Source organism: Sus scrofa, chromosome 16, assembly GCF_054392235.1.
Source record: "Sus scrofa isolate SSC_HxYL_T2T_F1_AM1 chromosome 16, Sscrofa_HxYL_maternal_Yorkshire_Landrace_v2.0, whole genome shotgun sequence".
In the NCBI taxonomy this organism is placed as follows: domain Eukaryota; kingdom Metazoa; phylum Chordata; class Mammalia; order Artiodactyla; family Suidae; genus Sus; species Sus scrofa.
The window spans coordinates 68922907-68939410 of NC_139398.1; the positions used below are offsets into that span (position 1 = coordinate 68922907).

Genomic DNA, 16504 nt, shown 5'->3' on the forward strand with positions numbered 1-16504 from the left:
CCAGGAATACTGGCTGTTTGTTCAGGCTGAAACCTAACAAGATTCAAAAGATTTTGTTTTCGAGAGCCGTATGGTCAGAATTTGGCCAAATTAGAAATCGATATTCAGAGGCTTATAGAACTTTTTATCAGGGCTTCTTCCTAGCGCTAAAACACAAGTGTGGACCAACAGAGGGAAAAAAAGCATTCTGAAACTACCATGGAAGAATTTACTAAAACATTCCAAGGACTCACAGCTCTGAATCTAGAACATAGGCGTTTTTGATTTCCATCTTTGTTGAAGCTATTTTTCCTGATATAAAGAAACAAATTGAGGATGATGTAATTGGATTGCTGGGTTGATTTCTGGATATCAGTCAGGTTACAATCCAGTTCTTTGAGAAATTAAAAACAGTTTTATTTGTATTTGTCTTAGAAATCTAGTCTTTACAATAACAGAAAGGTGACTATAAAAAAAATTCAAAGCCCATTTATCCTTTTTACCAATCCCCAAACCCCATCCATTCATCTGAAAGGCTTATGGATATTGTAAAAATCTGGATTTAAGAAACAAAATCCCTTTTCTGAGAAACTTAAATCCTTTCTCTGTGCCTTTGAGATGTAAATGTTCTACCTGGTCTTATTTAGCAACTCAGAATCTTGAAATGCAAACTTCAGGAAGGTAATTCTTATTAGGAAAAAAAAAAAAAAAAAGAAACTATTTGGAAATCAGGTGAATGAAAAATCTTAAAAGTCTTTTCTACGAATATCTGAGCTTATTCCTGAATTTATTCTATATGCCAGAGACACAATTTGGATTCATCGGTTCTTCTATAAACTAGTGAGCTTGCATTATCTTACTTTTCTCATGGCTAAAATTTTAAAGTGAGAGCTGTAAGAGCTCTGCTTTTTTAAGTTTATAGATGTCTATGTATGTATGTTATATCTGTGTGATATTTTTCTACCTCTAGATGATATTGCCAAAACTGATTTGTAATGAGCTCTATGTAATTGTTTATATAAATCAAGTGTACTCTTAGGAACGTAGAAACTAACCAATCTATTTTTCAAGTTTACATGATCCAAACTAATGTTTAGTAAATAAGACCTAGTTTCAGTTTGTTGGTCTAATTAAGACAGGCACGTTTTTAGTGTTATCAATATTAAACAATACTTTTATTCTACCTTGGCTTACTAACAGATAAGCTCATGTTATCTCTGTTATAGAATTTGTCAGCAAGAAAGATAACTAAAGAAGATGGTTGTCTGTTAAATGTCTCCTGAAATCTAATCTAAACATACTTGTTGAGAATAAGTAAGTTAAACAGATTTAAGATAAAGTTTATAAATGAACTTTTCAACAAAAATTATGCTTTATGGAATATATACTTAAAAATAATTTACAAACAGTTTCCAAATATTTTTGGTGACTTGAAACCTTAAAGTTATAAAGATCTTCCTTGACGTAAGACAGGGTCATGTTCTAAAACATCCACTGCAAGTTAAAAATGTAAGTTGAATATGCATTTAATACCCTAACCTACCAAACATTATAATTTACCTGAGCCTACCTTAAACGTAGTCAGAACACTTAGATTAGCCTACAGTTTGCAAAGTCATCCAACACAAAGCTTATTTTATAAAAAGGAGTTAAATATCTCATTCATTTACAGAGTACTGTACTGAAAGGGCAAAACAGCTTGGATGTGTAGATACAGAGTGGTTGTAGGTGTATTGGTTGTTGATTCTCATGAGTGCAAGGCTGACTGGGAGCTTGGCTCTTAGCCGCTGCCCTGCATCATGGGAGAGTATCTTACTACATATGCTATCTCAAAAAAGCCCAAAATTCAAGATTCAAAGTCTGGTTTCAAATGAACGTGAATCTCTTTTGCACCGTCATAAAGATGAAAAATCTTGAAAGTCAAACCATCCTAAGTCGGGACCGACCGTCTGTACTGAGATAAGTTAAATGATGAATATTCATCCAATATCTAGATCATTTCTGAATAAGATAAAATACTGAAACATTAATTATTGAACATAAGTTTATCCACTTTGAGCTTCTTTTTACAGAGGAACTAAAGATCTTTGTGACTCTAAAATCAAGACTCCTGGCACTTTCACCATCATGCACAGAGCAGTAGAAACTTTGAATCACCCGACGCCCGTCGTCCCAGATGAGAGGAAACAAGGCAACCACCTCATTGTTTCAGTACTCATATCATAAATATCTTTTTCATTGTCTCTTTAGTGCCACATTTTTACATTTTTGTGCATTTTGTTGGTGATTTGGCTATTTTAAAATGAACCCCAAGCATGGTACTATAATGCTATCTAGTGATTGTTAGTGCAAAAAGGTTGTCACTAATCAGACCAAAACACACCGTTCTTCTTCCTAACTACGCAAACTTGAGCACAATATTTAACCTCTTGAAACCTCAGATTCTAAGATTAAAGAAGGCTTTTTTTATGTTATATAAAATGATTCTTGTTAGAAAATATTTTTAAATGCGGTACATGATATGCTTTTAAAAACTGTTCCTTTCTTCTTTTATCTATTCATAATTGTTATAGTAAAATACCATATGCATCATGTATTAGTTCTGATTATAGATGTTCTATTTTTTTCTTTAAAATTTCAAGAAAATATTTTGCGAAATATGTAATATTGCATGACTTTATCTGAGAGATTGTGAAATATTTAAAGAAAACCTGTTGTAAATCTCACAATGTTAAGAAGCAACTCAGGCATGTAATGTGGGGGAAAAAAAATCTCAAAATACACTCATTTTAAAGGTTAGATATTGAGTATTAAAGGGTGTTTCTCTGCAAAAAAAAAAAAAAGAAAAGGGGAAAAAGAGCTCAGTGTAATACTTTCAAAATGGTGCTAATAATTTCAGTTCTTGCATAGAAATGGATTTTAAGCTATTGAAAAATGTGTTAATCTTATTTTTTAAAGAGATTTGGTCACATATATTCAGTACATAGTGATTATTATGAACTCTTTAAATGGAAAGAAAAGTGAAAAATGTCACTTGCATCCTCCTGATAGGGAATTAAATCCACACAACACCCACTGCAGGATGTTTTGCTAAAAACACAGCCTTCCTGTAGGTCTGTGGATTTTCCCCCAAATTTCTACCTAAAATAGGGTTTTCTTTTAATAATATCAGAAACTGAGAAACATTGGTTATGTTTAGCCCTTATTAAAAGCAATCTCTCAAAATCAGGATTTTTCCTATGATTTTTAAGTTTCTTTCATTTTTATTTATAAAATAGTGAAAAATAGCCCCAAAGCATATTTTTTAAATGATGACAAAAATCACATCCTATATTTCATCCTAATCTGCTTGAAAGCAAATATGACTGTCCTAGAACTATGAGAATATACATTTAGATTTAGTGTTTTCTATGAATCCACCATGGAGTAAAAACCATTTTATATGCTACCAATTAAGCAAAGGAGCCACACAGAAACATTTAAGGTAGATCCCTGGCCAGAAAACCTGTATACCTTAAGGCACCACCTCTTATGAGCGAAGAAAGTGGCATTTAAACCTTTAGGCATAAACCTACACTGAAAAGAAAAAAGCCAGAGGTGGTCTAGGAGGAAACTGAAAACATGGGCAAACATCAGCTTCAGTTTATAAAGCTTCCTATAGCCTGGAAGAGTATTTCCATTAATTCCATTAGGGCTGCAAATAACATTCTGAGTGAATAGCAGAAGGCAGAAGTTTCAGAGTCTGTTTCCAAGGAGGTAGGTGTTTCTTGAGAATAGGTTCAATAGAATATAAAGTATGATGCCACAGAATTAGCATGAAGAACTTCTTCTCAAAGTTAATATAATTTTCTGCAAATCAAGCCCATCTTCACTGACTGGCTTGTTACTCAGTCAAAATTCAAGATGATTTTTGGTGGCAATAATAAATTATCAAAGTGCTGCCATAACTTGATAATGTTAAAAGCTTAGGAGAACATTGAGAGAACATAATGAATTTTCAGGCCGGCATGTGAGGCAGATCACTGAGATTCTGAGACTTGCTTTTATTATCAAGGGAGTTCCTAAGACCATGTACATTTTCTCCCTCTTTCTACATCCACAAACTATTCCTCATTATCCTTTGCCTGTTTTCCTGACTGCCGTGTACCAAAAATCCATCTTCTCCAGAAAATCTAATCAAAAGATTAGATGATAACTTTAGGATTATGAGCAAGAAAAAAACAGAGGGTGATTGTTGCATCTAACAAGGTCAGGAAAATCCTCTAGGAATCCTAAACACAGGTCTCCTTCTCCAGACCAGGCTCCATCTTCTAGGTACTGCCCTCCAAACTCACCTCCTTTACTGCTTCAGTGTGGTGTTACCTGTTCTGGGAGATGACATACAGGCTGCGTGAGATACGCCAGGGTCTTAGGTCTGTTCCTCCATCACCCTCCTCTTTCTTCCGAAGCTGGCAACTCTACATTTATCATGGGTTTCTAAGGACTGGGTACTATTTCCTGAAGAACAGAAGCTACGATGGACCCAAGCTTCCAAGATGGAAAGTGGAACTAGGAGACTATCCTGGGAGAGGTAGTTACCTGATCTGTGTGTGAGCAGCCTTGAAATCAGAGATGTGTTCTAACCAAATCAAGCTTCCTGGGTACAACTCAGTTTGGATCTGCCCTCCAAGCCACTAGGAACAAAGGTGCTTCAGAGGAAGTTAAGGAGGGCTGAGCGTCATTAAACCAAATGTCAAATGCCATTCTTAGAGTCAAAACACAATAAAATCTCAGAAGAAACCTCTAAGACTCTAATAGAAGGCTCTTGCCACGCAGACCAGACACCCAAGAAAACATATGATGACAGCAAGAAAAATGTGAAAAACTAGCAGGAGTAGAAAGATTGTAGGCAAGCTGCTTGGACTTCAGTTTCTTCGCCAGCAAAAATGACTCAGAACTGCTGATAACATTCCTTTATCCCTGATAAACGAGTGTGCTCGACTACCAGGGTAAGTACCGTATTGCAACATCTACTTTAATTGTTACTACAGCCTCATGAGATTCCCATTCGGGCATTATATTATCTGCTCCGTAAGTGTTTTCTAAATGGACTGTTCCAACCAGGGCTGTCGGATGACTGTAATACACATACCTCCTTTATGAAGGTACTCCTACCACCACCCTTCCCTTCAAGCCAAGCCCCATTCCTGAGCTACATAAGACCTAGTCTTCACTTTCTGTTTCATTTTCACTGAAAATACTTTTACAAGCAATAAAAAAAAAGAAAGAAAAAGAAAAAAGGATTTAATCCAAATACCTTTTCCATTTATCCATCTAATCACTTAGGAGTCTCTACTGTACCTCTTCTCATACCTTATCCTTGGGCATAAAGTCTCTATACCCAAATCACTGAGATTATTCTGTAACTGAGGTTTTAGCCAAGTCAGATGCCCCATCCCCAAATCAGAATTGTATAAAGCATTAGCTGTCCCCATAGAATGTTTTAATTGCCCTACCCCAAAGAGAACCATCTTGGTACGATTTAACTTGTAAAAATATAAAAACAAGATCGAAAAAAGCAAAACACTTCAGAGAAAAATGGATGTCGGAGCCCAAGAAAGCCTTAGGAAGACATTTGATATATGATGCTTGATGCTGCAAAAATACAGGATGAGGATGCCAGTTAAGGGACAATAAAAGCAAAAAGGATTTTACTAGGAGCATTAGAAAGACTCGCCAGCTTCCTTTTTGCTTTTGCCTGCAGAGATTAACAACATTAAACAGATCAACAGGGCCAAATTTTTCCATTCAAAAGGTCTTTACACACTACAATGAGATGTTGGTTAGTCCAGCTAATCACAACCATCACCTTTTATTTCCAAGGATATAAGCAAATACTAAAAGTGTGGTGTCCAAATTATTCCTAGAGGCCAGGGAATAAGGATTGGGGGGTGGGATGGGTTGGGGAATCCATCTAGGTAAATAAGAAGCAGATGTACCACTGAATAATTGTGAAGTCATTCTATAGGTTTGGGAGGGGGAGAGGCAATCACAGAATTCAGAGAGAGAAAACGACAGTACAAATTACTTTTGTCCATAAGGAAAAAGGGAAAAAAAGAACAGAAAACAGAAAAGTCAAGCCTACTTTCATGCACAGAGCTGGAAAAGCCCTATTTTGTGCTCTGTATGAAAGCACTTTGGTCAACAATGCAAACACAACTTGAGGCAGAGCAAAACACAAAATTGTAGTATGATTCCACTCACCAAAAGGGTGGATCTTCACTGTGCAATTCAGAGAGCTCTACAGGAGTGCTCCGAAGCAAAGCCAAGTGACGAAGCAAGCCCCAGACTGCTCAGGCAATAAAGAGCTGGATGTAACTGTTTTAAGAAAAAAAAAAAAGAAAAAGAAAAGAAAATAGATAAGATTCAAATGAGCACATAACACAAAAAAGAATTAAAAATGTAAATAAATATCATATATCTTGAAAATGCAGGGAAGTTGGATTACAAGCTAAATTAGCTTAATTGTACACCTTACCCTTCCAAATATCTTTCAATAGAGGAATTTAAAATATGGTATAAAACACATTAATTGGTTCAGTCATTTTGACTATGGAACACCATTCCCATTAAGATACAAGATTTCCACAATAGCAGGCCCATTTGTTATCCTTCAGAGGCAATGCTGTTTATAGTATAAACATGGAAATGCACAGTATGAGAATGGGAGAATAGTTCAAATGTATCTTTCTAGTAATATACAGATTTGAAGCCTGCTCTTCACATTTACAAATGATTTATTTCATCTTAAAATGTATCGTTTGCTCATCCATACAATTTGATCATTATTTTGCCAACTTTCAAATTTAAACACTTGCTAGCTGATGCCACAGTCAATAGGATATGGGACTATATTATATATCAGGTGTCCCCTGACTCCAGCACAGCTTTAGATAAACTGAGCTTTTATTACCTAAACGCTAGGATATAATAGCACCCCACAATACATGTCCACTGTCAGTGTTGTCATTTCTGTTACCACCACTCCAAGCCCACATGTTTAAAATTATCAACAGAGATCGTGTGCCTATTTCCTAATGATTAACTCTTTTAAAAAAATGTACACACCCATCCCCCTTTAGAAAAAAGTCCACAAATTAATGCATTCGCTATTCATCAGGCTCCCTTCTCCCCGGGGCAAGGATGGAGGCACAAGGAGATTTCTCAAGTTTGCAAAGGGATTTCACAGACAATGCAAACATGCAAGGAGAGGGCCACAAAGAGTGACAACAGATGAAAACCAATGGTTCTAATTTTCCAGTTTTGTTCCCATCATTCTCATCCTGAACACTAAATGGAGGCTTCCACATGTAAAAACGAGCCCCTCTCCAATCAGTATTATCCAGGCAGGTTCTCAGGCAGCAGAGACGGTGAGCAGGAAGGAGCCAGTCTGGCACAGCCAATCTCTAGTGCTCAGACATGGCCACAGCTAGGTACCACAGTCCTAACAAGGCAAGAGGTATTTTTCAGACTGATGCCTCTTTCATCTCTGACATTCTGTAAAGCCTTTCAGCCCTCCAATGAGACTCCTGGTCCCACGGAATGCATATTAGGGGCTAGTTTCCTGATCTTCTAGACAGTAAGAGGGCTTGCCATTAAGCAGTGGAGAGTATGGAATTTAAATCAGAGCAGACCTGAATTTGAATTGTGTCTTTGTCACTAATGACAATGATCTCACACAAGGTTCCTCAGAACCTCTGAGCCTCAGTTTACATGTCTGTAAAATGGGAGCAGGGGCAAAATACCTACTGCACAAAAGTGAATCGTAGGGAGAGGGAAAGAAAATGTTTTTGGAACACAATAGACAGACAACAAATTCTAATCTCAATTCTGCTTGCCTTGCTCTGCTAGCTTGCTTTTTTTTTTGTTGTTGGTATTTTGATAATCTGATTATAGGGAAATGATAGTAGAATTGTCTGATGGAGTCTATGTGTCTTTAAAAGACAAACTCACAAGATTAGACAGAATTGTAAGACCTTATGTAAACTTGCTTTGTTTTTATTAGGTTTTATTTTTTTCAGTTTTTCAAGCTGGCAATCAGAGCCCAGCAAAGCAATATGGTTCTTTGATTTCCTCCTTAGAAACTCTGCAGCTTTTATTGTCTTTATATCGTACAACTTTAGCACTTAATTATATCCTACCTTGTAATAATTAGGTGTCCTTATAATCAAGTCTGTTTATTCACTTGTGCAGTTCTGATCCTTTAATCTCTCTTGAATATTAGTTTTTAATGCTAATAAGAGCCACAATTTAACAATTTTATTACTAAGTAAAATTGCAAGAATATTTTGAAGAAGAATCACTAATGGGGATTCCAAAAATCACTTTTATAATTAGGAAGAGTACCAAGTTATAAAAGTAAGCCTCAATAGCAGAAGCATATGGAACTTGTATGTCTTCCCACTGACTAACTGTCCAGCCTTGGGCAGGTCACTGACCTTTGTCTTTGGACCTATAGATAAGACTGTACTTGATCAAGCAAGTCAGAAAGAGAAAGACGAATACCATATGATTTCACTTATATCTGGAATCTAATATTTGACACAAATGAACCTTTCCACAGAAAAGAAAATCATGGACTTGGAGAACAATTTTTGGTTGCCAAGAGGAAGGGGGAGGGAGTGGGAGGGACTGGGAATTTGGGACTAATAGATGCAAACTATTGCCTTTGGAATGGATAGGCAATGGGATCCTGCTGTATAGCACTGGGAACCATGTCTGGTCACTTGTGATGCAGCATGGTAATGTGAAAAAAAAAGAATGTATATACATATGTGTGACTGGATCACCTTGCTGTGCAGTAAAAAATTGACAGAACACTGTAAATCAGCTATAATGGAAAAAATTAAAATTGAAATAAAAAAAAAGACTGCACTTGAGTCCAATATTTGTTTCGGCTGGATCGCAAATTTAAAGATGTTAGGAATTCTCTGTAATAAAAAGGTAGCTGTTGATTTTAGGCAAGAGATAGGTTACCTGCTTTGTTATTTTAGAAGTTATAAATGTAAAAGTCTGCTGATAGAATGCAAAATAAAGACAGGCATGGTCATTGTACATAGTATATTCAGTAAAGCACAATGATTAATAAATCACTAGGTTCTACAGTTAAACTGTGTGGGCTTAAAATGTGATAAATACACTTAATAGCCATGGGTTCTAAGACAAATTTTAATCTTCTATGTTCCTTAGACTCCTCCTGGGTAAAATAGGGGTAATAATAACATCTAACTTAAAGGGTTGTTGTAAAAATTACCTAGATAGTTCACTTAATGACTGGTACCTAATAAATACTAGCTATTATTTTATAGTACTTTTTTTATTAGTGCAATAGAATTATATAAAAATCCATTTTCTGGAGTATCAGATTTATCCCATATTTTATTATATATGAATATCTGTCAACTGGATAAATGGAAATGATTTTTTGACCAGCATATTTCACTTACCAAATATTCAGTAACAAATGATGTATACTTTAAGGCAATACATTTACCAAATGTTATTTACTAAGTTTCCATCTATATTAATATGTCAAAGAATAATTTATTGACTGAAATAAAATACCTCATTATTTAAATTGTAATAAAACTAAACCAACCCTAATTTTTATATTTTTATCTAAAATATAAATTTCTGTTAGAATTTATATATGAGACGTTATGTGACTATAATTAAATGCACATTTTCAAATTTATTTTTGAATATTCTTTTATAATATCTCTGTTAGAAGAAAAAAGGCACAGTTAAATAAAAACAAAGTTGTAAAAGTCATTCAAAAGCATGTCAACCGTGATAACTGCAGCTTACATGTTGGTGAGGACTCCTCTAGAAATATCTCCATAAATAAATTCACATGGAATACCAAAAAAGTGCATAAATAAGAAAATGCCACCCATCTATTTTTATTCCAAACCCTCTTCTCTAATAGAAATGTCTCTAATAATCTTTCTAGATTATGGATGACAGTTAATCTGGGTGCACTATTGATTCAACCAAATTATTTTAACTTTTCATTTAATGTTTACAGGAAATTTGAGAAGTTTAAATATTCCTTTTAGAAGTAGTATAAGATGAGCAATTCAATTAAATATTATTTACATTGGGGAGTCATTTAGAGATGCCTCAATTTGTATCTTTCAGATAGAATTTTCTACCATTAAACATATACATCAGAAAAATTAAACAAATACTGACCTACATATTTTATGCAAATATCACACAATAAAATTATATAGACACACCTATAAAAAGTCAAACAATAGGAATAAAACTTGCAAGATATTGTCATCTTAATTCAAACTACCAGTTCCCTTAATGGAAATTAAGTTTATAGGCTTAAAAGAAATATTAACAAATTTCCCTTTAGATATACAGAGAATGATATTACAGTGTGAGGAATGGGAAATGAATAAATGCAAATTAATTAACTGTTTTCTAATGAATAAAAATCAAGACTCCACAAACATAAAAATATGACATGAGTTTCATTCCACACAGCAGAAGAAAATGAAATGAAAAGTTCAAATGAATGAATTTCAGAATACTCAAGCCATTTTGCAGTCTACTATTCTCACAAATGTTAGGAACTTCAGTCTTATTCAAACAAGGAATATTCTAAGTCCAAATAAGAGATCTCTGTACTATTTCATAAGGAAATTTGATAATGAGGCATCTGATTTGGACTTGTAATAAAATATTTTTATGATGCAGAAAATTATTAATTGATCTGGATATACTGAAACCAGTCAGCTAGTACCACTCATTTGCTTGACAAATAATTAATGGATCATGTATCAGATAGTACATTAAACTCTTTATTGGCTACCAAGCAATCAAAATGTGGCTAGTCTGCAATCACATGTGCTGTAAATGTAAGACACACGCATGATTTCACAGATTTGGTATAAAGATGTAAACTATCTCAATAATATGTTTATATCAGTTACACATTGAAGAGATAATGTTTGATCTATTGAATTAAATAACATATATTAACATAATTAATTTTACCAGCTTCTTTTAACTGTTCTTAATGTGTCTATTAGAACATGTGAAATAGCATATGGGGTTTGCATTATATTTCTTTTGGACAGCCCTTCCCTAAAAAGATGCGAGTAGTTAACCAAGAAATCATTGTATTCACGTTTGGATACTTGTGGTCAGCCACTGAGAAGGTGCATTAAAGGGTGAGCTGCAAGCCAACCTCTAAAATCTTGCCATCAACTCATATGCATAAGAAAGGCACATCAAAAGTCACATAAATAGCAAAGCTTTTACACACGAACAACCTAAAATATAACACTGCTGTGTGCAAAGAAGTGTTTGTACTCTGAGAAAGTTATGGTTGTTCAAGGCATCTCATCTTTTACCATGGGGGGAGCATGAAGTCAATCTGCTGTGCAGAATGTACCACCGGGGTGGGGGGTGTGCTCCTCAGGCTTCAGGGTAGGTTGGGGGAAACTCACATTTTATTTGCTTTTATGGCAAATTTGTAGAGTGGAGCAAGAGAGTGGTTTAATCACAAACGCTATTTGAAATTCATTGATATTCTCAAGCCAGTAAGTTGGATCTGAGAAGAGAGCCCTGAGAAAATATTTCAATACATCCGGAGGTCCCTGAAGCCTCCCTAGGATCTGAAGGCCCACCAGCAGCTGTGATAAATAGATTATAGAACTGTCATGTATTATGTTAGAGATTAATTAGCAGAGCACAGTGTTGGGTGAATCTGGCCAACATCACACATAATAATAAGATACATTTAGAATAATCTCTAAATGATATTTTATAATATGTTTTATTCCCTCCAAAACCACTTCTGGCCAGAGTTTCCTTTTCTCGCTATATGGAATCTCTGAAATTTTCACTCTGGGATAACATTTCAATTAACTGAAATCATCTTCTCTCCCACATAGAGATTTCCACAATAACCTGTCAAATTCTGGCATAATTTTGCTCAGAATATGTGGTTTCTATCATAGAGATGCATCAAACCAATCAAAACACAATCATATTTTCAAATGCAGAATCTGTGATCCCAAGCTTATGTTCAAAGGCTTTAATAAAAGGAAAAAAAAAACGATAGAAGTTTAAAAAGATACTCTGCGTAACACGAATTCATTAAGCAATTTTGAAAGGGTCAAATCTTATTTTGCTTAAGGGTTATCTGATAGAGAAATTACTGGAGTTTTATAAAATATTCACTCTTGCCCTGCTCATTTTTTGAATGAATAAATATGAGGCCAATTTTATACAGAATCACTTCAACTTGAACTAATAATTGTGTACTGCAGCCTAAATAATGTTTGTTTCAGAGGGATCCATATAAAAGGAATGCGAAAGAAAACATTAAATCAGGCACTAATTATAATTAATTCATAGATAGTTGAGGTTCATTTGCTTTTGCTAAAGTGCATAAAATCGTGTTCATATGGAGGCCCAGGGTGCAATCAAAAGAGTGCTTGATCATATAAAGACTGTTTTTATTCGCCGAATGGCTTTAGGATACAATATACCATTATTCGAAGACAAATTGGTTCAAATAGAAATCTGTAGGTCTCTGTGAACCCTTGGAAGATTATTTCCCTTACTCTGAGAAATGTACAAGGTACTTTGGAGAAACTGAGAAATCTCTAAGAAAAAAAAAATGGGTAAAAGACATTGCTTAGTATAGATTGACACTGAAATATTCTGCGGCACTGGATTTGCAATGAAACATATAAATAGATTCATAAAATTATTTTCTTTTTAAAATATGTGTAGATGAATAATTAACCCATGGAATGAGAACGGTTTTGAGGTCAGAAAGAGTTTGGCCTTTGTGTAAGGTAGCCGTCTTTTTTTAACTGATGTCTCAGATTGCTCAGTTGGTTTTATTATATAGTAATCATCATATCTAACTCTTGTCTGTGAGAAAACTATTTACCTGCTAATCTGATCCCCTCAATTATCTCCTACAACACCTTCAAAGTGTTACCTGTGAATTCCCTGCTATGGAGATAGCTGAACTTTTTTCCTGTTCACTTGCAGCACTGCATTCTCATCACCCCAGCAGGGTTATTCAAGTGAACAAGTGAAAGAGTTAGGAAATGATCCAACCCCCTAAAACTGAAGCAACCTAAATGTCCATCAACAGAAGAATGGATAAAGAAGTGTGGTACACATACAGAATGGAACATTACTCAGCCATAAAAAAGAATGAAATCATGCCATTTGTACCAGCATGGATGGACTTAGAAATTATCCTGCTAAGTGAAATTAGTGAAAGACAAACATCATATGATATCCCTTATATGTGGCATATAAAAAAAAAGACACAAATGAATTAACTTGCAGAATAGAAAAAGACTCACAGACTTTGAAAACAAACTTATGATTACCAAAGAAGATAAGCGGTGGTAGAGGGATGAACTGGGACTCTGGGCTTGGCATATACACACTGAGGTATATTGAATACCTTGCCAATGGGGACCTGATGCGTATGTATGTGTATGTATGTATGTATGTATGTGTGTGTGTGTGTGTATCTATTTCACAAGGAACTCTACCCAATATTCTGTAATGATCTACGTGGGAAAATAATCTGTCTGAAAAAGAATGTATGTGTATATATGTAAAACGGAATCACTTTGTTGTATAGCAGAAATTATCGCAATATTGTAAATCATCTATATTTCTATATAACTTTAAAAGTGAAATAAATAAATGCTATCTTGATTCACCATGAAAAAAAATAAAAACACATTCATCCTTGGTGAGAGCTTGACCTGGAATACAGAATAATCACAGAATACAAATCATCACTGCATGCCACCAAATGCTATAAAATCACAAAAGAAACCAAAGAACAAAGCTTAAGGCATTTGGTTTATAAGGAATTTGGTTTTCAAATACATGAACACTGACCAGGACGGGGCCATGATAATTTTTCACAGTACAGAGAGAGTAGGAAATTTTTTCACACAAAGTCAACAGAATTGATACAGTTAGCCAGTCTGTGACCCAAAACTTTTGAAGGACCTTTAAATTTGCTTCATTAGTACTCAGTTTGAGATAATCAGTTTACTAAAAATCATAATTAATTAATGTCTTTGCATTAAGAATAACTGCCAGTGGACCTCTATTTATCAACACTTTATCAGCCATCACTATGTTTTACCTACAGTTGGCTGAAAATAATGAAATTATATTTTTAAAAATTCATATTTCTCCCTGTCAGACATACTACTCACACATGGGTACACACAAACACACACCCTATATTTTCTATCTCACATACACATACATATCAATTCATGACAGGCCTTTAGAACTAGAAGAGATTTACTCTAGGTTCAGTATTTCAGAATAAAAGAGGGAAAAGGAGGTAGAGAAATGTGGCAATAACATGTGTTTGCAATATTTTGAAAATTAAAAATCCCATATTCCAAATGTCATATAGATATAATTATATTTTGGATTTTCTAAAAGTGCAATCACTAAACAGATGAAGCTGTTAGGAATTGAAAATAAAATATTATGTTCTAAATTTTTAATAATGCCTATCTTAGTCACAGTGCTGTCAGATCTAGTGGCATCAATAAAAATTAAGGATACCAAATCACAATTAATTTCAGGGCTAAAGTACTCTCTGTATAAGGTGCTAGTGGAAAATAACGCTGCTCTGCCAGAAGAAACAAAAATGAATTGGTTATTTACTGCATTCATTTCACCAACATGAACCGTGCCCTTTAAAATATAAATTCTCTGAGAAGAGTAAATACAACCACACCTTAAGAAAGAAACCAGAATGATTACTGTATTAAAAATATATATATTGCCTGAAAATCATTACATTAAGTAGCAAACAAATGCCTTCATCTCTTTCGCTACCCTCCCCCTAATTAATTAAAGATTGGCACCGTTGACAAACTAAATTTATTTTCAATTAAAATAAGAAGCCCGTATGTCATGATAATTTTTTTGTTACTATTTCTAATGCGCAAAACAAAGGTTTGCTGTTAGCATTGAACACAGTAATCAAAACAAATCCTTTAATTTTCAGTAACTGTAAGGAGACTTGAAGAGTTGTTCTCCTTGCAAGGTACTACCTCAATGGTTAATCCTATTAAGAACTGAGCCGTGCACTGCCACTAAATCCGCTGGGGAATTTGAGGAATCAAAGGCTTACTACACACTTAGAAGGCGAGGACTTTTGTAAAGGGCTCTATTATATGAGGAACAAAAGAATACCACTTGTGTACTTAAATATCATCTGCTTTTCCTTCCCAAATACTCCATTTTTAAGTAAAGATATGTGATTTAAATGTATTTAGAGTTTAGCTCTTGGCACCGCTCTCGTTTCTGAGTAGAAGTGCCATCTGCAGGCCCCATGGCTCACACATAATGATATGCTTACAAGCTGCTTCCCTTTTCTGCACAGTGTACCCTTTTCACTTTAACATACATTTTCCATAAATTTTTGAATAACAAATTGGGCCATGGAAGTTTGTTGAAACGGGACAAGGGAAATGCCTATAAGCTAGAAAGCAGCAATTTTACTAAAGAAATAGGTGCGGTGCAGAGTACCCGCCCCACCTGTCCCTCCCCCACCCTTCCCATACACTTATCTTGCGCTGTGATGCTTTAAAATTACAAAGGAAACTTCTCCCCTCGATATGTTAGGTCTGTACATTAACTTGGGCAAAGAGCCCACATGCCTGCCATCCATTACACCTGCTGGGTGACAACAGATGAGAGTCATCATGCCGACTCCCAACGTTTGATCTCCTGATATCGCCAGATGTCCCCCATTTACATTCAAACATAACCACAGTCATTAATGCAACTCGCCCGGCTGGCACTTAATAGGGGGAAAAAGTTGAACTCTAAAATCCTAACTACTCCAAGCTTTCAATATGTGAATAAAGACACGATTAAATATGTTTCAATTTGTATAACTTTCTGGCTATTAAGAGAACCGATTTCCTGGTAGGCTTGGGAGCTGGTAGAGACTGGCCGATTGCGGACATATTTCAAAAGAAAAGACCTGTATCTTGCCCCATCTGGCTTCTGAATTTTGAGTTTAAACAAAAAAAAATTACCTTTACTTGATCTGCTATACTCTTAAATAATCTTGATTTTTGGTGCTAATTCAACACACAACTTACTAAAAGTATAAATTAGTAAAAACAGCAAAAAAACAAGGAAGCCTTGGAAAGTATCCACCTGAGTTTCTTCCCTGCCTCCCTTCCTAAGTCCAAAACTGCTTACGGATAAGACTCAACTGTAGGGTTTTTTTTTAAAAAAAAAAAATCAGACGCACAGGTTATCACTCCAGATGCACTGAAAGAGGGTGTCTAACAATGAGACCTAAGAATTTTTAAATTCCCTAGTCTTTTTTTTTTTTTTGGTATTTTTTAAGGGCCGCACCCACAGCATACGAAGGTTCCCAGGCTAGGGGTCGGATCAGAGCCATAGCTGCTGGCCTACACCACAGCCATGGCAACAC

The 16504-nt window shown here is 35.1% G+C and overlaps 1 protein-coding gene across 27 annotated transcripts in view; it reads right to left on the reverse strand.

The window, feature by feature from the left end:
- TENM2 (teneurin transmembrane protein 2) overlaps positions 1-16504 on the reverse strand; it is a 1290011-nt gene that overhangs the window by 1186682 nt on the left and 86825 nt on the right. For all 27 annotated transcript variants that reach the window (XM_085001825.1, XM_085001822.1, XM_085001814.1 and 24 more), the window contains one exon: positions 6223-6336. The gene's annotated coding sequence lies outside the window, so the exon portion shown is untranslated. The remainder of the gene's footprint in view (positions 1-6222; positions 6337-16504) is intronic.